The following is a 22,906-nucleotide window of genomic DNA, read 5'->3' as shown; positions in this document are numbered from 1 at the left end:
CAGCATAAATTGGTCACCAGCGTACCAGCATATGCTGGTCACCAGCAAAACCAGCATCAAGGTACTTAATTATTTAAGACATTACATATATCATAAGGCCTTACTTTGAGGGCCTAGTTTTTCCGTAATACAGTGGTCACATCAGGCCTGCAAGACACATTACCCTGCAAAGCTTTGTTTAATTCCTATTGGAATCCAGCCAGAGTGAGGATATCCAACAATTGGAACTTATGCTGGTCAGACCAGCTTGACGAGCTAGACCATGGTAGTAAACCAGCATAATGAGCTAGACCATGCTGGTCAGGCCAGCTTGACCGTATCAAATAAGCCTGACCAGCATAGACCAGCATGGACCAGTTAGAAATGTATGCTGGTCTATCCTGTTTTTTAAAGCAGGAGCGTGACTGTAGTGTTACTGTCTGTCTGTCTCCCCCCCTCTCCCTTTCTCTGTCCTAGATGACAATGTATTGCATCATGCAGAGACTGTCTGGAGGTTTAAAAAAAACACCATACACATCACTTCTATCCCAAAATTTACTTTTTATTTATATTGAACAGAAATATAAATGCAACATGCAACAATTTCATTGCTTTTACTGAGTTACAGTTCATATGAGGAAATCAGTCAATTGAAATAAATTAATTAAGCCCTAATCTATGGATTTCCATGACTGGGAATACAGATATGCATCTGTTGGTCACAGATACCTTAAAACAATGGGCCTCACAATGGGCCTCAGGATCTTGTCACTGTATTTTTGTGCATTCAAATTGCCATCGATAAAATGCAATAGTGTTTGTTGTCCGTAGCTAATGCCTGCCCATACCATAACCCCACTGCCACCATGGGGCACTCTGTTCACAACGTTGACATCAGCAAACCACTCGCCCACATGACGACATACACGTACGTGGTCTGCGGTTTGTCAGGCCAGTTGGACGTACTGCCAAATTCTCTAAAACGACATTGGAGGCAGCTTATGGTAGAGAAATGAACATTAAATTCTCTGGCAACAGCTTTGGTGACATTCCTGCAGTCAGCATGCAAATTGCAAACTTCCTCAAAACTTGAGACATCTGTGGCATTGTGTTGTGTGACAAAACTGCATATTTTAGAGTGGCCTTTTATTGTCCCCAGCACAAGGTACACCTGTGTATTGATCATGCTGTTTGATCAGCTTCTTGATATGCCACACCTGTCAGGTGGATGGGTTATCTTGGCAAAGGAGAAATGCTCACTAACAGGGATGTAAACAAATTTGTGCACAAAATTGAGAGAAATAAGCTTTTTGTGCGTATGGAACATTTCTGGGATCTTTTATTTCAGCTCATGAAACATGGGACCAACACCTTACATGTTAGTTTATATTTTTGTTCAGTGTAGTTTTGTCATTTTTTTTCAGAGGGGGTACAAAAACAATTAAAGAAATGCATACAAACATAACCCCAACCCATTCCCCCCTCAACACATTTCAGATAATATTACAGTAATAATGTGGCAGAATATGTGTGATGGAAGATCAGTATTTTTATCATTATAATCTTTATGTGAGGTGTGTGTGTGTGTATGTGTGTTTGTGACTGTAAATGTTGGTTGACATACATGGAATGGAGTACTATAGTGCTGTAGTTTGAAATCTAATCTAAATGTATTTCAGTATTATAATGCCTTATTAATGCTCTGCGTTACGCTAGATAAAAATATCCTTCTGCCTCTGGGTGCAAAGAAAGGGAGAGAGACAAACAGAGAGACAGGGAGGGGAAAGAGAAAGAGAGAGAGCAAAAGAGAGAGGGAGAAATGGAGAGAGAGAAACGGAGGAGAAATGCGTTGGTAAAAGGAAGGGTGTGTGTCTCTCTCTCTCTCTCTCGCTCTGTGTGTGTGTGTGTTTGTGAGTGGGAGAGAGAGAAGTGGGAGCGTATGCCCCACTTAATAATTTGTGAGTTTTCACTGCCGTGTGAGTGTGTGTGCATCATGTGTTAATGACGTCATTCTCAAGACCTCCTGTTGTGAACCAAATGTCGCTTCCTTTCCTCCTTTATTTTCTTCTCTCACCCTCTGTCTCCTCTATGAGTCAACACATAGCAGAAAAGTTTCTTCTATCAACAGAGAATGAAATAACTGACAACTACTGCACTAATTAGGGATAGACAGAGCCAGAGCCACCCAAGTGACAATGTGACACCTTTGACTACTACTGCTAATGAGAGCTAAAACTGCATCATAGATGGAGAGAGAGATGTAGCTGGAAAGAGAGAGAGAAAAGACAGACACACACACACACGGACAGACACACCGACACAGACATTTTGACCAGAGTCAAAAGTAGTGCAATATGTAGGGAATATGGTGCTATTTGGGATACACCATAATGGGGTGTGGGAGTGGGAGATGAACACACAGGAATCAAGGAGACAAGAGGAGAGATGCCAGAGAGAGAGAGAGAGAGAGAGAGAGAGAGAGAGAGAGAGAGAGAGAGAGAATGGAAGAGTAAGATACAATGGAGAGCAGAGAAGCAGAGAATATTGGGTATTTAGTGTGTGGCCTAATGAAAGAGAGTAGTGAGCACTTGTCACATGCTATACATGTTTTTAATCAGCTCTCAAATGAAGAGAGCCATTAATTTCCTGGAGCCACATTGAGTTAAAGTTAAAAGGTCATCAAGTCAACAGAGTGGAGGTCAATGATCATCCAGCATCAACATGAGTATTCTTTAGTATTCATCAGCATGTGTGTGTCGGTTTGTGTAATGATTCAGCTTTGTCTGAAGTTATAGCAGACTTAAATCCTATTCTTCCTCGCTTTACTGAGGGCCTAGTCTTAGATAGGACACACACACACACTAGTCTTAGGTAAGACCCGCCGCTTGCATGACGTCAAACCTCCGAAAAGTGTTAAAGGGGAAATAGCTTGTTCTTTCATTCCTTTCATCACCTACCCCCTCTTCCAACACCTATTATGTTTCCCTCCCCCTCTCCTCCCTCTCTTTCTCCCTCCACACCCTCTCAATTCAATTCAAAGGGGCTTTATTGGCATTGGAAACATACAGTGCATTCGGAAAGTATTCAGACCCCTTCAGTTTTTCCACATTTTGTTACGTTACAGCCTTATTCTAAAATTGATTAAATTGTTATTTTTTCTCATCAATCTAAACACAATACCCCATAATGACAAAGCAAAAACAGGTATTTAGAAAATGTTGCACATAAATATTTTTTAATGAAATATCACATGTACATAGGTATTCAAACCCAGTACTTTGTTGAATCACATTTGGCAGCGATTACAGCCACGAGTCTTCTTGGGTATGATGCTACAAGCTTGGCATACAGTGGGGAAAAAAAGTATTTAGTCAGCCACCAATTGTGCAAGTTCTCCCACTTAAAAAGATGAAAGAGGCCTGTAATTTTCATCATAGGTACACGTCAACTATGACAGACAAAATGAGAAAATAAATTCCAGAAAATCACATTGTAGGATTTGTAATGAATTTATTTGCAAATTATGGTGGAAAATAAGTATTTGCTCAATAACAAAAGTTTCTCAATACTTAGTTATATACCCTTTGTTGGCAATGACACAGGTCAAACGTTTTCTGTAAGTCTTCACAAGGTTTTCACACACTGTTGCTGGTATTTCGGCCCATTCCTCCATGCAGATCTCCTCTAGAGCAGTGATGTTTTGGGGCTGTCTCTGGGCAACACAGACTTTCAACTCCCTCCAAAGATTTTCTATGGGGTTGAGATCTGGAGACTGGCTAGGCCACTCCAGGACCTTGAAATGCTTCTTACGAAGCCACTCCTTCGTTGCCCGGGCGGTGTGTTTGGGATCATTGTCATGCTGAAAGACCCAGCCACGTTTTTCACTCAAAATCTCACGATACATGGCCCCATTCATTCTTTCCTTTACACGGATCAGTCGTCCTGGTCCCTTTGCAGAAAAACAGCCCCAAAGCATGACGTTTCCACCCCCATGCTTCACAGTAGGTATGGTGTTCTTTGGATGCAACTCAGCATTCTTTGTCCTCCAAACACGAGTTGAGTTTTTACCAAAAAGTTCTATTTTGGTTTCATCTGACCATGACATTCTCCCAATCCTCTTCTGGATCATCCAAATGCACTCTAGCTAACTTCAGACGGGCCTGGACATGTACTGGCTTAAGCAGGGAGGCACGTCTGGCACTGCAGGATTTGAGGCCATTGGCGGCGTAGTGTGTTACTGATGGTAGGCTTTGTTACTTTGGTCCCAGCTCTCTGCAGGTCATTCACTAGGTCCCCCCGTGTGGTTCTGGGATTTTTGCTCACCGTTCTTGTGATCATTTTGACCCCACGGGGTGAGATCTTGCGTGGAGCCCCAGATCGAGGGAGATTATCAGTGGTCTTGTATGTCTTCCATTTCCTAATAATTGCTCCCACAGTTGATTTCTTCAAACCAAGCTGCTTACCTATTGCAGATTCAGTCTTCCCAGCCTGGTGCAGGTCTACAATTTTGTTTCTGGTGTCCTTTGACAGCTCTTTGGTCTTGGCCATAGTGGAGTTTGGAGTGTGAGGTTGTGGACAGATGTCTTTTATACTGATAACAAGTTCAAACAGGTGCCATTAATACAGGTAATGAGTGGAGGACAGAGGAGCCTCTTAAAGAAGAAGTTACAGGTCTGTGAGAGCCAGAAATCTTGCTTGTTTGTCGGTGACCAAATACTTATTTTCCACCATAATTTACAAATAAGTTCATTAAAAATCCTACAATGTGATTTTCTGGAGAAAAAAAATCTCAATTTGTCTGTCATAGTTGACGTGTACCTATGATGAAAATTACAGGCCTCTCTCATCTTTTTAAGTGGGAGAACTTGCACAATTGGTGGCTGACTAAATACTTTTTTCCCCCACTGTACCTGTATTTGGGGAGTTTCTCCCATTCTTCTCTGCAGATCCTCTCAATCTCTGTTAGGTTGGATTGGTAGCGTCACTGCACAGCTATTTTCAGGTCTCTCCAGATATGTTTGATCGGGTTCAAGTCCGGGCTCTGGCTGGGCCACTCAAGGACATTCAGAGACTTGTCCCGAAGCCACTCCTGCATTGTCTTCGCTGTGTGCTTAGGGTCGTTGTCCTGTTGGAAGGTGAACCTTCGCCATTAGGGTGCCATTTTAGAATAAGGCTGTAACGTAACAAAATGTCAAGGGGTCTGTATACTTTCGAACTTTTTCGTTTGGGAAGCATGCGGATGCCTTAATCCTGTTTATCCTGTCTCTCTACTAAGACTGTATCTCTCTCAGATCCCCCCCCCCTCTTTTATTGCCCTCCTCCAGCTAACAATGTGGAGGAGGGAGAGAGAGAGAGCGAGAGAGAGCGAGAGAGACAAACCCAATTTTGATAAACTCCCTTATCTACTGGGTGAAATACCACAGTGTGCCATCACAGCAGCAAGATTTGTGACCTGTTGCCACAAGAAAAGGGCAACCAGTGAAGAACAAACATTGTAAATACAACCCATATTTATGTTTATTTATTTTCCCATTTGTACTTTAACTATTTGCACATTGTTACAACACTGTATATATACATAATATGACATTTGAAATGTCTTTATTCTTTTGGAACTTCTGAGTGTAATGTTTACTGTTAATATTTATTGTTTATTTAACATACGTTTCCCATGCCAATAAAGCCCTTAAATTGAATTGAAATTGAGAGAGAGAGAGAGAGAGAGAGAGAGAGAGAGAGAGCGAGAGAGTGCTATAGCTTGCTGACATCAACCTCTCAACATTCACACTGCTGTCAACAGCTTAACACACAACCAATATTGCAGCCTCCTACACATTCAAATAAACACTGCATTATGCAAACAGGTGCACAAATGCACTCACACAGACAAGCACGAATACATACACACGCACGCACACACACACAATTAAACACAAATGCACGTACACAAAACCCACTCAGATACAGTACTTTACACTGTATGGCCTATAGGCCTACATTAAGGATGCACGCTGCACACACACAGTGCTGTACCTTTGCATAAATAACTAGTATAAACAAATGTCTGAGTGAATAACTATTCCAGTCGGCTTCAGACTAATCCTAAATGGACTGATAACATGAAAAAAATGCTGAACACGCCACTTAGGCTACAAAAAGGCTGTGTGTGTGTGTTGACCTGTCCAGGCCGAATGATTGTGCACGATAACAGTCCCTAAAACACTGTCTAGCTCTTGCATCATATGAGGTACCGTTTGTAACATGCTACAATTTTGTCCAAAAGATGAATTCCATACCAAAACATATTAAAGGGATACTTCAGGAATTTGGCATTGAACTCGTCGATAAAATGTTTATGTCTCTGCGTGCAGTTTGAAGGAAGTTGCTAACTAGCGTTAGCGCAATTGCTAATTTGCGTTAGCGCAGTGACTCAAAGTCTATGGTAACTGCTAGCATTGGCTCGCGTAACTACCTCTAACTTCCTTCATACTGGATGCAGAGACATAGAAATGGCATCCATGAGCTCATCTGACTCGGGGGAAGTAGATAAAGGGCTTCATTGCCAAAATCCTGAAGTATCCCTTTAATTCTCTCCATTGGTTGGTTTAGTATGAGAGTGTACAACATGGCTATTACTGTTACATTCACACCCCATAGGCCGCTGTATCTTTGCTAGACCATGACCCCCTAATAGGCAAAATTGCCACTGGTAATGTCCTTCAATCTTGTTCCAGGAAGCCAGGAAGATGAGGATTTGATGATTGACTGAGTTTAATTTTCTCTGAATCATATTGCTTCCTCCTCCTCCTCCTCCTCCTCCTCACTGCTGCTGATTCCACTAATGGAAAATAACAAAGTGTACACACACACGCACACGCACGCACACACATGCACTCCTATGAATCATGCTGTAAAGTGTAGAATCACACAGCGATGCTTCTGCTTGGGAGTGAAGTAATTCTCTAATTACATTTACATTTTAGTCATTTAGCAGACGCTCTTATCCAGAGCGACTTACAGTTAGTGAGTGCATACATTTTCATACTTTTTTCATACTGGCCCCCCGTGGGAAACGAACCCACAACCCTGGCGTTGCAAGCGCCATGCTCTACCAACTGAGCTACACATTGTTTATCTCTGCAACACACTGCTTATTTACACACAGACCGTAACGCTAATTGTGGGTTTGAGCTATTATAATATAGATGTAGATTAACTAGAAGGGCACGGGAGCGTGGTCAGTGGCTCAAATACAGCTATTATAGTATAGATATATATCACAAAGAAGGGAAGATGAGGTGAGGTCACCTAGCTTTCCCCACATTGACATCATCAGATCTGAGTGACACTATACCCTCTAAGCCAATGGATAAGAGTGACTGCCATGATAACTTTCTCCTCTCTAGGCTTGGGCAGTGTCCAGATTGTCATATCGTCATACCGTCCTTCTCCTCATCCCGGGATTTACAGTATTCCCGCCATAGCACACAAGGGGGTGCTAGAAACGTATTACCTGAATGCAAACAAACTTAGCAAAATCACATAGACACTGTTACCTAAATTCTAACCAGCGAAAATAAACATAAACTAATTGCAAAGACAGGCAAATCCAGCTCATAAAGTTATACAAGCATAGCTAGTAGAACGAGAGAAATTGTGCAAAGGAACAAAGTTGTGACGCATGCTTTTCTGAAGGAAGAGCAGGATGTGTACACGGAGCAGATGGGAGAAGAAGGGAAGAGAAAAAAAACGCTAGTAGGAAGCACAGGGAAAAAATGGCAGCTGTACAGATAACTCATCTAGAGCTCTTTGACTTCTGGCAGAAAGCTATTATAAGATATCTAATGGCAAGTAGTGAATTGCACACAAGTGTAACTTCATCACCTCATATGCACTGCACAACAGAGACTCGCCGATAGATATAGAATGCTATGGACTCACCAGCTCGCTTTCTCCCTTTGTGCTATTTACAAACAAACACGTGACTGGCTCAACTGTTCTGGGGAACTACGGTAAGCTTCATAATGTAAAATAATGTGACAGATGAAATAAAGAACACAATCTGCTTTATATCCTAAGGTATTGCACAAGTTGACTGCAGGTAATAACTTAAAAGATAACTACAAATATTTGAATTTATTGAAAAACTTCAAAGAAATAGTTTCAACAGTATTGACGGTATTGAAAAACCATCCTGTGGCTTTTTCCAAATACCCCGCTATATGGTATATACGGAATACCTCCCAAGCCTACTACTCTCCTTTCTCCTATCCTCTCTTTTGGTCTCTCCCTCTCTTTTCCGATGATGTCTGTAACTGTAGATGACTCAGACACACTCCTCCTTCCCCTTCTTCCCTCTTCTGAAAAGATGCACTCCTTCCCCTCTCCCTCCCTCCTTCCTTCCCCTCTCCCTCCCTCCCTCCTTCCCCTCTCCCTCCCTCCCTCCTTCCCCTCTCCCTCTCTCCCTCCTTCCCCTCTCCCTCCTTCCTCTCTGAAAGAAAAGTAAAGCAATGTAACACTCCAGGCTGTCTTTGCCCACTTGCCCCATGAAAAGAAAAGGAGAGCAGTACACTCTAGCTCAGATGCAATAATTTTATAACCAACGTTTCAACAGCCAAGCTGTCTTCATTAGGGTATAATGACAAACACTAGTCACTAGTTTATATAGTTTGAAAGGACACACACAGGTGTCTGTAATCCTGGCTTGATTTCATTGGTTGATTTACAGATATAAATAGAACATATAAAAAAGCATGAATGGATTACATAGGATCATAGATACAATTTGGCTACATAGGCCTACAAACATTATTTACAATGGATAGCAAAAACACAACAATCACAAGAATTGCTTCAGATCAAACTCTATGTTGAGACCGAAGGGAGCAAGAGTCTTTCAATTAAAGATCCAGGTGGCCTCTCGTTTTAAGAATAAATTGTCAAGGAACCATACCCACTTGCCTCTAACCATACAGATGTCCTGTAGGATCAGGTTACCCATTAGGAGCTGAGAATCAAAAGCGACCCTGAATCTGTTGGGTATAGAACATACAGGATGTCATTACATAACCACCAGCTGAAACCTGAAACCTTGACGTCTGCTGAACTGGGATCAGGTCTTGCAGTAAATAGCCCGCTATCACTTGTTTTGCAACACGTTACGGCTGACTCAGAATCAATGGAAAACAGCCTGAAAGAAAGCCAAAAGCTTCACAAACATGTCCCCAATACAAAACGTCGGCCATTTTCCTCCCATCCTGCCGCTGGGCTATTTTCAGACAGCAGAGCTGAGCCGGGTGACTATAATCAGGAGTTTGGCCCACATTCAATGGGAAGTAGACTGTGTGTGTGTGTGTGTGTGTGTGTACATGTACCTTCTGCAGATTTCATAGTAGTTTTGTATTTCCAGGGTAACAGACAAATGGCAGCTGTTGATAAGCTGACAGGGACTGAGCTCGTAGTATATACACTAATCCTTCTGTGTTTTACTAACCAATAGTATTAACTGACTTTACAGAATAAAAACACTTGTCCAAACAATGACATAACACACAGTCAACACAATGTAACATGTCTGAGAAAGTGCTACAGATGTCGGATCTTAATTTGATCACACTTTTGTTGCTGCACGTGTAGTGTATTTGAGTTTTAAAAAGGTTTCTAAAGTTTGTAATTTCCACGCCAATACCTTGACTTTGTTGTCCTTAAGCCATTTTGCCACAACTTTGGAAGTATGCTTGGGGTCATTGTCCATTTGGAAGACCCATTTGCGACCAAGCTTTAACTTCCTGACTGATGTCTTGAGATGTGGCTTCAATATATCCACATAATTTTCCTTCCTCATGATGCCATCTATTTTGTGAAGTGCACCAGTCCCTCCTGCAGCAAAGCACCCCAACATCATGATGCTGCCACCCCCGTGCTTCACGGTTGGGATGGTGTTCTTCGGCTTGCAAGCACCCCCTTTTTCCTCCAAACATAACGATGGTCATTATGGGCAAACAGTTCTATTTTTGTTTCATCAGACCAGAGGACATTTCTCCAAAAAGTAAGATCTTTGTCGCCATGTGCAGTTGCAAACCGTAGTCTGGCTTTTTTATGGCGGTTTTGAAGCAGTGGCTTCTTCCTTGCTGAGCGGCCTTTCAGGTTATGTCGATATAGGACGGGTTTTACTGTGGATATAGATACTTTTGTACTTGTTTCCTCCAGCATCTTTACAAGGTCCTTTGCTGTTGTTCTGGGATTTATTTGTACTTTTCGCACCAAAGTACGTTAATCTCTAGGAGATAGAACGCGTCTCCTTCCTGAGCGGGATGACGGCTGCGTGGTCCCATGGTGTTTATACTTGCGTACTATTGTTTGTACAGATGAACGTGGTACCTTCAGGCGTTTGGAAATTGCTCCCAAGGATGAACCAGACTTGTGGAGGTCTATAATTTTTTTTCTGAGGTCTTGGCTAATTTCTTTTGATTTTCTCATGATGTCAAGCAAAGAGGCACTGAGTTTGAAGGTAGGCCTTGAAATACATCCACAGGTACACCTCCAATTAACTCAAATGATGTCAATTAGCCTATCAGAAGCTTCTAAAGCCATGACATCATTTTCTGGAATTTTCCAAGCTGTTTAAAGGCACAGTCAACTTAGTGTATGTAAACTTCTGACCCACTGGAATTGTGATACAGTGAATTATAAGTGAAATAATCTGTCTGTAAACAATTGTTGGAAAAATTACTTGTGTCATGTACAAAGTAGATGTCCTCACCGACTTGCCAAAACTATAGTTTGTTAAAAAGAAATTTGTGGAGTGGTTGAAAAACGAGTTTTAATGACTCCAACCTAAGTGTATGTAAACTTCCGACTTCAACGGTATATATATATATATATTTCTTAATTCCATTCTATTACTTTTTAGATTTGTGTGTATTGTTGTGTACAGGGCTGTTGCGGTGTCCATATTACCGTCACACCGGCGGTCACGAGTCATGAAGGCAGTCAAATTCCACGTGGCCGTTTAGTCACAGTAATTACAGAGCTGCTGATTGTCATTAGTAGCCTACCAAACTTGCTAACTGCCTGGTACTCAGCACTCTATTGTCCCTCTAATCACTCAGACATCAATGCAAATGTATTCAAAAATCTAATCAAACACTTCATGAGAGCCCATGAGCTCATGCAACATTTCAATAGGCTATGGAATTGTGCGAGAAAACAGAGTAATGGCCTCTACTAAAAAGAGGAGAATAAGCTTTCCATAGGCTAGGCCTACTATAATTATTTCTCAACTTTACTAATATTAAGCACATTGCTTATATTTACAACAGGAGTATAGTCTACCTGGCTGGCATGAAAATAAACCACGGGGAGAAGCGTCCTCCATTCGCTATTTAAGTGCATAGATGACATGTATTTTTTCCCGGTGCCCCTGTTTCGATACAGGTGCAGGATAATGGCCCATTCTAAATCAAAACAAATTTCACACATATATTATTTAGTATATGTAAAGAGAAGATTAAATCAAGAATAGTCTGATAGATGACAATATTAGCCTATCACTTGTGAATTATATATTATCACAACAATGCCTTTTTTTTTGCGACTTTTTCGAATCATAGTTGCACACCTCATGTAGCCTAGCCCATAGGCCTATATGTTTTAATAAGGTTTGTATCACAACTAAAGTGGCCAAATAACTTCTTAAAATTAAGTACATTAATCCGCTTTACAAGGGGTGTAGAGCCTAACTGGCATACATAAGCAGCGAGTGAGTTTCAAGTTTGGGGAAGATAATTTTCACCAGAAAAATGCACCTTTGTAATAAAAACATTACATGCATAATTGCATTTGCGGTCACTTTTGATAACGGTGTCTTCCTCTAATGGAACATTCGCGCATATAGCCTACTACCATATGCGCATTGCTGCGCTTATAATGTAAAGAAATAGCCTAATAGTTTATCAACATGTTAAGCTAAATGTTCTGATCTGTTGCGTCAGCCACATTGCGTAAAACAGGTTTTTTGATGCTAGTGGTTGTATTAATGGGATCTATCGCATCCCACAACTGTCCCAGACTATGTTTGGAATATTTATTTCTCGCACAGAATAGAATAGGTCGACTTCTGTTCTATGGGGGATAGTAGATTGACATAGGCTAGTGCTTTGCTGTTTGTTAGGCCTACTCATCTTGTTGGCTGACAAAAAGTAAATGTTGACAGCTCTTCCAATATCTTCAATATGCACCTCGAAATTGGATAAGGACGCGCGCAGTTGGGTCCCCGATGTGTCTGTCTTCACTTGTAGCTTGTGAGAAAGACCCGTGATGGAGCGCGCAGCACTCAGGGAGAAGGGCACAATGGCCACTGGCCGCAAAAGGCATGGATTTATTTAGGGTGCATTACGGCCACACAAAGGGGATGCCGCCGTGAAATTCTAGGCATTATCAAGTGCTTGTCAAATTGTGAATGAGTGACTGATGTAGTGTGTACAGCCTGCGCAAAAAACAAAGCAGAGCTCATGCCTTTCAAGCGACTTTTTTCAAATCATCATTAGAGTCGCATCATGCAGCCTTACAATGTAAAAAAATCTAAACAGATAGCCCAATGTTTGTAGAACAACTAAAGTTACATTAATATCTCTAAATTAAGCATATAGGAATACCTATTTCTTTGTTAACCACTCAACACAGAATAGCCGCATGTGCGCACTGCCTCAAATTGTTTGGAGAAAATATCCTATTTTATTCAGCTTTGTTCAATTTTATTCTTCATACTATAAAATAATGCCACGGAATTCTAAGCAAATCTTGTCTGCTAAATGAACTAGTGTAGCCCAAAGCCATATGACATAGCCAGATCAGGATCTAACATAAGGACAACACAGAGTATGCTATTCTGTTCTTCTGAAATAGACAACATTTTCTTCATACCATGCTTCTTTAGACCTGTCTAAAATAAATAATGGATTTATTGTGAAGGTGGAGGCTATATTACATGGATTTATTATACTTGTAAAATGTAGATGTTCCAAAGGTCAGCATCAGTGGCTTGTAGGCTATGTGTGGAAGCCAGGAGATGCTAAATATGTTGATGTTAATTAACGGTTAATTACTGTGAGACCGACAGTTATTTGCTTGACAATCACCGGCTGACGAAATTTCGTGACCGCCACAGCCCTAGTTGTGTATTGTTAGATATTACTGCACTGTTGGCGCTAGGAACACAAGCATTTCGCTACACCCGCAATAACATCTGCTAAATATGTGTATGCGACCAATAACATTTGATTTGATAAGGTATCCTCATGTGGATTACATAAGCAACAGCACACCACAAGGTCAAACCCGCACGCATGCACACACTCACACGCATGCACGCACGGACGCGCCTACGGACACACATGCATGCACGAACGCATGCAAGCACACACACACCTCCCTAGCGAGTCTCTGCCTGTCTTTTTATTGTGTTATAGTGTATGTCAATGCCAGGGGAATCAAGTTAACATCGTCAGCTGGCACAGAGCAGCACAAAAACTCACTAAGTAATGGAAGTCATTCACCTTAGCTTTATAGAAGAGAAACTGATCAAATGTGAAGCTTGTGTGTGTGTGCAACCCTTAACTGATGGAGGGAGTCTGCTTGGCCAAGACCCAGATGGATGGATCGATGGATAGATTCATGTCTTACTGAGCAAAATGAACAGCGAGAAAGACCCAGGCCAGAAAGGTTTGAAAACGAAAGACTTTGGGATTTTGTTTGTGTGTGTTTGTGTTTGTGTGTGTGTGCTCTTTTGGGGAATACAAATCTCTTAACAGCACCCAGGTTTGGAGATATCCACAGTGCCATGGTAACATACACCCACGTCCATCCATCCATCCATCCATCCATCCATCCACCTCTCTCTCTCTCTCCATCTTTTTACACTGATGCTAGCTGACAGCACACACACTGGCTCATTGGTTACACAGGGGTTGGCATGGGCAAACTCACGCTCTCTCTCGCTCACACTCGCTCTCTCTATTGCTCTTTCTATCTCTTCCTCTCTCTCTCTCTGTCTCTCTGTCTCTCTGTCTCACTCCCTCTCTCTACCCTCTCTATCCCACTTGATCATCTCAACAGCAGATGAAGAGGCAGAGCAACAGGCACAGACCAGCCTCCCTGCCTAGAGATGCAGACTCTCACTCTCCCTTTCAATTCAATTCAATGATATTATATTTGCTTTATTGGCATGACGTAACAATGTACATATTGCCAAAGCTTAATTTGGAGATTTACAATATGAACATAATAAAAATAATAATAATCAATATTGTCAATGGGACAACAGTAACAACAATATTCAAGGGTCAAAATAACCATACATTGAACAATAACAATGGCATAGAGGACATGTGCATGTTGGTTGGTCTGTCAGACACTCCCTCATTTTATGGCAGGCAGCAATGTCGTGCGCTGCCAACCCACAGCTCTCTGCGTCCTCCTCCAAAAGGACGGGTAGCCTATTCTCATCAGAGAGGTCTTTGAAACCTTGAATAAGGGTTTTTGACATTTTGTCAAGAAATGCAGCTCTGTCTTGGGTTCTGCTGTGGTGCAGTGGTTGCACAGCCTTTCCTCTACAGGGAGCCAGGTTTTCCTGTATCTACCCTTCTCAATGGCAAGGCTGTGCTCACTGAGCCTGTACTTTGTCAAGGTTTTTCTAAGGTTTTGATTAGTAACCATGGTCAAATAGTTTGCCACGGTGTAGTGTCGATTTAGGGCCAGATAGCACTGCTTTATGCTTGTGCTTGAGTTTCACAATAAGTAATGTAGTTTTGTTTTGACTGTCTTGTAATTTGGTTTATTCTGATTGATTGGATGTTCTGGTCCTGAGGCTTCAGTGTGTTAGTAGAACAGGTTTGTGAACTCAGCCCCAGGACCAGCTGGATGAGGGGACTCTTTTCTTTGCTCAGCTCTTGGCATTGCAGGGCTTGGTAATGTATTGTTTCCAAAACTTAATTGCTATTTTTTGAGTTTTTATTATTAGTGGATATTGGCCTAATTCTGCCCTGCATGCATTGTTTGTAGTTTTCCTCTGGAAATGTGGGAGAATCTTATAGAACTCTGCATGCAGGGTTTCAATGGGTTGTTTATGTCAGTGGGTGAAATCTTGTTTTGCAAGAGGGACCCCACACCTCACTGCCATAAAGTGTAATTGGTTCAATGACACATTCAATTAATTTCAGCCAAATTTTAATAGGTATTTTTTTATATATATATATATATTTTTTGTCATTTAGCAGACGCTCTTATCCAGAGCAACGTACAGTTAGTGAGTGTATAATTTTTTTTATTTTGCTTTTTTTTTTATACTGGCCCCCCCGTGGGAAACGAAACCACAACCCTGGCGTTGCAAACGCCATGCTCTACCAACTGAGCTACACCCCTGCCGGCCATTCCCTCACCTACCCTGGACCAATTGTGCGCCGCTCCATGGGTCTCCCAGTCGCGGCCGGCTACGACAGAGCCTGGATTTGAACCAGGATCTCTAGTGGCACAGCTAGCACTGCGATGCAGTGCCTTAGACCACGCCGCCACTTGAATTTGAATTTGTTTTTTAATGGCGTAGAATGCCCTGTGTGCTTTCTCTCTCAGTTCATTCACTGTCTCATTTAGGTGTCCAGTTGAGCTGATTGTTAAACCTAAGTAATTGTAGTGTGTGCAGTACTCTATATATTTTGTACCAATTGAGAACTTTAGTCTAATTCTCTGAGATCTGGATCTTCTCTAAAAAATCATAATTTTTGTCTTTTTGGGGTTTACTGCCAGGGCCCAGGTCTGGCAGCACTGCTCTAGCAGGTCCAGGCTCTGCTGTAGGTCATGTGCTGTGGGCGACAGCAGGCACAGGTAATCTGCGAAGAGCAGGCATTTAACCTCTGAATTCTGGAGACTAACACCAGGGGCTGAGGATTTTTCTAGAATAGTGGCCAATTCGTTGATGTAAATATTGAAGAGTGCAGGGCTCAAATTGCAACCCTGGCGAAGGCCCCAAAGAATTCTGTTATTTTCTTGCCAATTTTGATCCTGCACGTATTGCATTTAATTATATAATATGTTTTACCCCCTACCCCACTTTCAATAACTTTGTAGAACAGTCCTGTATGCCAAATAGAATCAAATGCTTTTTGGAAGTCGATAAAGCAAGGCTACATCTTGGTATTATTTTGGTGGACATGTTTATCTATCAGGGTGTGTAGGGTGTAAATATGATCGGTCGGGCGATGTTTTGGAATAGATCCAAGATGGCTTTTACTCAAGACATTGTGCTTATTAAGGAAGTTTAGAACTCTTACATTTATAATACTACAGAAAACCTTTCGCAGGTTACTATTCACACAAATGCCTCTGTAATTGCTAGGGTCAAATTTGTCTCCGTTCTTAAAGATTGGGGTTATGTCTAGATGTCAGGGAAATAACCTACACTCAGGATCAAACAAAACAGTTTTAATATAGCCAATTGAAATTTTGCACTAGTGAATTTGAGCTTTTAATGTAGGATGCCATCAGGTCTGCATGATTTTTTAAATTTGAGGGCCTGAATTTTCTTATAGAGCTCCTGGTCAGTAATTGGGGAGTTCAATGGATTTTGATGGTCCTTTATAGCTTTTTCTAGTCCATTCAACTTCTCATGAATTTGGCATTGTTCTGCGTTTGCATCAATTTGAACGGTGTTGTAGAGTGTTTTAAAATGGGTTGTCCATATGACACCATTTTGTATCGCTAATTCCTCTAGTTTCATTCTCTATTTCCCTTTCTCTCTCTCTCTTTATCTCTCTATCACACACACACACACAGACCAGACCACCTGAAGATAAACCTTTCAATGTTGTGTGTGTGTGTGTGCGTGCGCGCGTGCATGTGTGTATGTGTATGCATGAGCTCGCGTGTGTGTGTAGTAAGATACAGAACAACTGATTGCTGGTACTGTGTGACACACACAGGCCACCATACCCACCACAGATACAGGCAGGAGGAGAGCCAGAGAAAACCAACACACAGCTGGACTGATCAGACTAAAGGTACAGATGTAGGATCTTCATTTGAGCCAGTTTGCTACAGCAGGAAAATAATCCTGCAGCAACAGGAAATATGAATTATTATGTGGATTATAATTAATGGAAAAATGTTGTAGGGGTTGATACATTTTTCTTTAGGGCAAATCAAGTCTGACATTTTAAAGTGGAAATTACAAACCTTAGAAGCCTTTCTAAACTTTGAATACACCACAAGTTTGCATTTGCTGCTATGCAGGAACATTCTCAGCAACAAAAGAGTGATCAAATGAAGATCTTACATCTGTATGACAAATCCACCAACAATGTGGAGGGTAGAAGGACAGACAGACAAACACGATAGAGACAGAGAGAGATGGGGAGAGAGAGAGAGAGAGAGAGAGAGAGAGAGAGAGAGAGAGAGAGAGAGAGAGAGAGAGAGAGAGAGAGAGAGAGAGAGAGAGAGAGAGAGAGAGAGAGAGAGAGAGAGAGAGAGAGAGAGAGAGAGAGAGAGAGAGAGAGAGAGAGAGAGAGAGAGAGAGAGACAGGCAGACAGACAGACAGACAGACAGAAAGAGAGACAGACAAACAGAGACAGGCAGACAGACAGACAGGCTAGCATCTACAGTAAAGAGTGAGACAGAGAAAGAGAGGAACACAGATGAAGAGTTAGAGGTGCCCCTTTCTGTGGCACACCACGATATCTCTCTACACACACACAAACACACACACAATACCTCCATATGTGCACTTAATCACCCTTCTCCCGACACAGCGGTCCAATCGAATCAAGTCATATCAAATCAAATCATGGCTATTGAGACGTTTCATCTGGAAGCAGAGAGAGTGGATTACATATAGGAGGGGGGATTGGGGGGCTGCTGTGTGTGTGTGTGTGTGTGTGTGCACGCGCACGATTCCAGGAAGATTCCCTAACAAACCAGGAATAGTGTAGCCTACATATGGTCTGTGTCCCAAATGGCACACTATTCCCTATACTGTATAGTGCACTACTTTTGACCAGGGCACTGACTCTATGGAAGCACTGCAGCATAGCAACTGCTGGGATGGGTTAATCCGTTTTTGTGCCGACCCAGCTTAGCGCTGGGAGAGGCTTAAGCCCTTCTCTCCACCCCACCACTGGACTGCCAGACAGTGGATGGTTGACCTTGTGAAAAAGAGAGAGAGAGAGAGAGAGAGAGAGAGAGAGAGAGAGAGAGAGAGAGAGAGAGAGAGAGAGAGAGAGAGAGAGAGAGAGAGAGAGAGAGAGAGAGTTTGTGTGTGTGTGTATTCGTGTGCATTTGTGTGTGACTGAATCGAAATTAACATGGATTAAGGAGGGAAACAGTTTCTGAAATATAACATACTGTTGAGAAGGTTTCCCCGACCCAAGTTAAGCCTCGTTCTGGACTAAAGTGCACTTTCAATGGACTTTCATATCTGTTCCAGAATGGAACCATGGTTTGAAAGGTTTTGGTGAGGAGTTCCAATTCCAAAATTCCAAAGTTATCTCCAGGGTTCAACTTCAATACAACACACCACTGGCAGCTCAATGATGTAACACAGCACCCACCCTTTAAGACATTTCCTCTACATCTGGAACTGATTGAGAAGAAAGTGTAAAAATTCCGGAGAATTCATTTTCACAAGCACATCCCGACTTCCTTACTGTCGGTTCCAAAATATGTGCTGAGACTGCAGACCTCAATACAGAAACACTGCTAAATAACGTATCTTACATCGTAACATGACAAAGCATTTAATGTATAGTTTCCTTTCCTTCAGGTACAGAGTGAGACATTCCTGATTCCACAAGTGACTCAGTCAGAAAATGCTCAATGGTCACAGTAAAGAAAGTTCTGCTCTGATATGTGAGTCAAGAGAACAACAGGGTGGTCAGGGTGTGTCTCTTTGACGTGGTGGTAGAGGACATTGAGACAGCTTGCTTTTTGGTTTAACCTCTTAAGGATCGGACCCTTTTTTTCAATTTTCGCCTAAAATGACATACCCAAATCTAACTGCATGTAGCTCAGGACCTGAAGCAAGGATATGCATATTCTTGATACCATTTGAAAGGAAACACTTTGAAGTTTGTGGAAATTTGAAAATTAATGTGGGAGAATATAACACATTAGATCTGGTAATAGATTATACAAACCAAAAAACATGCGTATTTTATTAATTTTTTTAAATAATCTTTGAAATGCAAGAGAAAGGCCACAATATAATATTGCAGTTTAGGCGCAATTTAGATTTTGGCCACTAGATGGCAGCAGTGTGTGCACAAAGTTTCACATTGATCCAGTGAAGCATTGCAATACTGGACTATTTTGTATCAAGTCTGCCCAAATGTGCCGAATTGGTCAATTGATACATTTTCAAGTACATAACTATAGAGAACATCCAAAAATGATATGGTAATACAAAATGTAAGTTTACACACTCCCAGGAATGTCATACATGATGGATCATTAGCTTACACACTAACTTTCACACATCTAGATGGCCGGGAGGGGTGGGTGTGGAGCCAGAGACAGCAGGGGTTCAAACTGTAGAACCCAGTTCCTACATTTGAATATAAAAATTGATTTGATCAAACGAAACTGTGCTACATTTTATCTCTGGGACCCTTAGTATGACAAATCAGAGCAAGATTACTGAATGTAGATATATTATTAACCATCAGAGGGGAATGTATCAAACCAGTTGCCGTGATAAGTTTTTTGTTGTTGTGCACTTTCCTCAAACAATAGCATGGTATTTTTTCACTGTAATAGCTACTGTAAATTGGACAGTGCAGTTAGATTAACAAGAATTTAAGCTTTCTGCCCATATAAGACATGTCTATGTCCTGGAAAGTTTGCTGTTACTTACAACAGTCATGCTAATCACATTAGCGCACGTTACTCAACCGTCCCGTATACGGGACACCGAACCCGTAGAGGTTAATGATCCTCTCCCCTCTCTCTCTCTCTCTCTCTCTCTCTCTCTCTCTCTCACTCTTTCTCTCTCTCTCTTCCGGGCCGGCATGGCGCTCCCATTTGATATATCGATTTCAGTTTTTTGCTCTGTGGACAAAACTGTTCAGCACAGCAGAAATGTGCTTCCCCCTTGGCTACTTCCTGTCTGTGTCTGTGGGATTGTATGCGGTCGAGTGTTTGCAGCAGTCTCTGAGTCAACACAAAGGGGGTTCGGAAAGACAAACTATTTAAAAACCTTAAACACAAAAACAACTGGTCCTTTTCTAATAGCACAAAGCAGAGTAGCTTTCTTAGCTATGACAGTTGTAGTCGTTACATCTTCCTACAGAATGACTTGAAACAATATAAATATAGTCTGGTGCCAAATCTGTGCTTTTAGCCAACTCCTCTGACTATTGCTGGACTAGTACACACTCAGTTTGTACAACAGATGTACAACGCATTTAATACATCGACTGACATACAACCAATATTTTTTATGGGTTTGGTTGTAAAAAAAAGTTTACACAACCATTGTGTGCACAGTGCACACAGATCAGGAGACTTGTGGAAGTGGTCCTTGGTATATTTGGAATGTAACTTGTGAGAGGAAAGGCAGTGACAGGAAATGCAGTGGCCGCTGTCACCCTTTGCCTGACACTGTTTACAGTGCATTCCACCATGCTTGGGTAATTCTTGTACAGAACAGGTCAATCAGGATCACTGTACTGTAGGCAGGATCAGGGACATATGTTTCAAGTGTCACAGAGTAGGAGAGATGGCCTTGGATCAGGTCCCCCCCTGTCCATGTAATAGTTTTCATTGTGATCTAAATGGCTAAACTGATTTTAGATCCTCCTCTGAGACGCTTGATACAGCTCCAGCTCTGTAGCCTAGTAGTGCAAGGTTTACTGTACGCCAAATCACTGACAAAAATGACAATGAAATAGACTAAAAATAATATTTAGATGACAATACATTAGTAATGCATTAGTAATTAACCAACAATAATAGCAAGATTAATTATTATTACCATTAGTGTTATTATTTCATGATAGTACTGTCACTAATAACAACATTGTTGTCTCAATCATCAACCTTATTCATTATAGTATAGCCTAACAGCAGTTTTCAGCAAGCAGTCTATATGGTCATTATCTTTCCCCCAATTGGTCACTCGTGCACACATTCGTGCATGGTGATGCTGGGCTCGCGCAGCGGTCGGGATTAAAGATGATGTGTGCTCAACATCTTCCTCATTTCCATTATTCACGGTCATGATGAGGCACGACAAACACCAACACATTAACTAGGTCACAGGTTGTTTAACAGCATCGATTATTAGGCTACAGTTGAACCACTCTCCGATACTGAACACCACAGAACGTTCCAGATAAAGTGGGTAGGGTTGTCAATGTAAAAAACCAAATGGGATTACTCTAGGCTAGGCTACACAGCAACATTGAGAAAGCAGAAGTGACAGTTTACACAATATCATCATAACGATTAATCAATACATCGAGTAAATTAAATGGTCCTTGAAGGATAAGGCATTCTCCTATAATGCAAATTCATGGGTTAAGCAGTTCATTCAAGTCGGGTTCTCTTCCGAGTAACGTCCCATCATTCAAACCAAAAATAATTGCCGGCATTGTTCACTTGTTGAGAAGTGGGTTATCATCCAAGACAAAAAACAACCCAACAACCAAACGAAAGTCATTTCAAGTGTTTTGAAACACAAAAGTATACATGTTATGAAAGTAGGGTTTATGGTTCATCATGTAACGGAATTCACTGATGATGGTGCCAAAATGATGATAAATCCAGTAGTAGCATACAATCATTATTATATAATTGTATAATGACAAATCCTAAAAGCAAAAACAGAAAAACACACTCGCATACAATGACACGCCAACATTATAACCTCCCATACAAACAGTGAGTTAAACCAGAATGTTAAAAAAAATGTGTTGGCTTACCCCGGGTTTTGTGTAGGCTATGAGTCCGCGAAGAGAGATGCCCTGTTCTGTGGGTAAGATAGTGTTCACTTCTCTACCAGTTATCAAAATGTGATTTGTATTCGATTGACGCACAATCTCGCTGCAAAATCGGCTTCTTCAGTCAGCTCCTCTATCCAGAATGTAGGCTAGTTGGTTTAGGATGTTGTCAGCTCTGGGACGCCGTCTAGTGATGGATTTTATTTTATAAACATATAAAAGCGATTACAAAAGCAATTGTTATGGTGAAATTATATTGGCTAGTGTGGATAAGTGCTTTGTTTTTGTTCCAGGCAAGTTCTATCCGTCCGTCCCGTTGTCTGCATACACAGTCTTGCCGGTTCGTTGATGGAAACGCCTTTTCTTCTCTCTCTCTCTCTCTCTCTCTCTCTCTCTCTCTCTCTCTCTCTCTCTCGCTCTCTCTCTCTCTCTCTCTCTCGCTCTCTCTCTCTCTCAATTCAATTTCAATTCAATTCAATTTCAATTTAAGGGCTTTATTGGCATGGGAAACGTATGTTAACATTGCCAAAGCAAGTGAAGTAGATAGTAAACAAAAGTGAAATAAACAAATATTAACAGTAAACATTACTCTCAGAAGTTCCAAAAGAATAAAGACATTTCAAATGTCATATTATGTATATATATACAGTGTTGTAACAATGTACAAATAGTTAAAGTACAAATGGGAAAATAAATAAACATAAATATGGGTTGTATTTACAATGGTGTTTGTTCTTCACTGGTTGCCCCTTTCTCTCTCTCTCTCTCTTGGTTGTAGTTCCTGGTCACACGCGCTGTCTGATACCGTTGTTTCGCAGACACTGGCGCACACACATTTTTCCAAGATGATGTCAGCGGGCTATCCGGTTTGCAATCCCACCTCCTTTTCTTTCCCTCTCTCCCTCTCTCCCTCCCTCCCTCCCTCCATCACTTAGCCTCGCAA

The 22,906-nt window shown here is 41.5% G+C and overlaps 1 protein-coding gene across 1 annotated transcript in view; it reads right to left on the bottom strand.

Moving 5' to 3' along the window:
- Positions 1 to 22,322, bottom strand: part of LOC121571334 (astrocytic phosphoprotein PEA-15-like) — a 46,608-nt gene extending 24,286 nt beyond the window's left edge. The window contains exon 1 of the mRNA XM_041882737.2: positions 21,946 to 22,322. The gene's annotated coding sequence lies outside the window, so the exon portion shown is untranslated. The remainder of the gene's footprint in view (positions 1 to 21,945) is intronic.
- Positions 22,323 to 22,906: the final 584 nt, after the last annotated feature.

The sequence above is a fragment of the Coregonus clupeaformis genome, chromosome 8 (assembly GCF_020615455.1).
Source record: "Coregonus clupeaformis isolate EN_2021a chromosome 8, ASM2061545v1, whole genome shotgun sequence".
NCBI classification, from domain to species: Eukaryota; Metazoa; Chordata; class Actinopteri; order Salmoniformes; family Salmonidae; genus Coregonus; species Coregonus clupeaformis.
This window is presented reverse-complemented; position numbering and strand designations above follow the sequence as displayed.